Raw genomic sequence first — 1858 nt, 5'->3', positions numbered from 1 at the left:
GTTAAGCGTCTGCCTTCTGCTCAGGTCATGATCCTGTGGTCCTAGGATTGAGCCCCGTGTCGGGCTCCCTGCTCAGCGTGGAGTCTGCTTCTCCCTCTCCCTCTGCTCCTTTCCCACTCCTGCTCACTCTCAATCTCTCAAATAAATAAAATCTTTAAAAAAAATCCGAAGGTAAAAAATGTAAGGCTATCAACTTCAGCTTGCTTGGTTCCATATGTTGGAATATTAGTGACCAGTTTTAGGATATTGCCTCCTCATTACCAGAGAATGGATCGCTGTTGGGAAACAGTTTTAGGAGCCCTGCTGCAACAGAATCTAGAGTCTTTTTTCCTTACCTTGGGTCCTACATGTTGAAATCTTAGCTTTGGGTTATGTATCTCCACTTCTTTGCTTCCAGATGATATATTTTTTTTTCCATGGGGGAGAGCTGGACATTACTATTTTTTGAGGCAAAATGGGGCATTTTGCGGTCTACTCCTAGGCATCATTACTTTTCCCCTTGAGTATGGATCACATTGTCTTGCTTCTCCATGTGTCTAGGTTTTGTTTTCTTTGGTATATGCCAGACATTGTACATGGTGTGTTGCAGAGACCCTAATTAAGGAATTTTCCTCTGAAGAGTGGTAGTTCATGCAGTTGACCCAAATGGCAGCTGACTCAGTGGGCGGCTAAATTACCGGCTTATTACATTGAACTTGTATGGGCTTTTCACTCTGTAAGGATGAGCCTTTTGGTTTTGCACTTAGTCTAGTCTTATGGTTAGATTCTTAGCCTTGAGACATAGATTTTATTCTCGAGGCATGGCCCTTCTTTCATGAAAAGCCTGAGGTGTTTACAATACGTCTCTAATTTATAGGAATACACGTCCAATGTTGTGTCTTCTCTGGTAGGCGGGAGCTGAAATCTATGATCAGCTCTTTCAGATCTCAGCTCTTTCTTTCTGCTTTACTCTTTGGAGTCTCCCTTGTACACAAGCTGCTCAGGGGTCAGCCAAGGATTTAGGGAAAATTAGATGCAAAGTTGGGGAATGTCCTCATATCTTCCTTCTTCCTGGGATTTCTCCCTGATTTTTAGATTCTCTGGCAATTGCAGACTTTTTTCTCTGACATCTCAAGCTTGTGTGGCTTTCTGCTTTAATTCTACCACACCACACTGCATGGACTGATGGCTGCCTTGAGGGGAAGAGCTTTGTAATTATAGATCTCACTCAGAGCTGTTCTCTTTTATCAAGGATCAAATACCTTCCAGTTTTGTTCTGCCTTTGGTGGCTATTCATTACCTTCAAGTAGTTCTTTTTAATATTTTTGCCAGAATTTATAATTGATATCTGTAAGAGGATGAATTCACCATAAGCCCCTGTGTCATTACCAGAAACAGTAGTCTGTGAGTCCATTTATTTAAAAACAAAAACAAACCATACTATAGTCTTTAGGGAGGTTTGCTTGGGTGGCAAAAGATTAAAGAGAAACAAGGATGTGATTACCTTGAAAGTGAAGTTCTGCTTTGCAGAGAGGTAGGGAGTAGTGGTTGGGAGGGTCCACAAACAGGCTCCTGGGTGCTGGTGATATTGTATTTCTTAACCTGAACAGTAGTTTATGAATGTTCACCACTGAATTGTGGTGGAATGTGTACTAATTCTGTTATGAGAGCCCACCCTCCCCCTAGGAACTCATCTACACTTAATTACCTCCCAAAGGACCCCCTCCAAATACCATCGCACTGGGGGTTAGGGCATCAACACATGAATTTTGGGGGGACAAAAACTTTCAGTCCATGATAATACAAAGGCATAGATTGGTGAAAGTAGAAGGATGGAAGACGTATCAGACTACCTAGTGTAAGAAAGCTCATTGGCTCT

Source organism: Mirounga leonina, unplaced genomic scaffold (assembly GCF_011800145.1).
Source record: "Mirounga leonina isolate KUSES-001 unplaced genomic scaffold, KU_Mleo_1.0 Mir_127, whole genome shotgun sequence".
NCBI lineage: Eukaryota > Metazoa > Chordata > Mammalia > Carnivora > Phocidae > Mirounga > Mirounga leonina.
Note: the sequence above shows the minus strand (reverse complement) of the source record.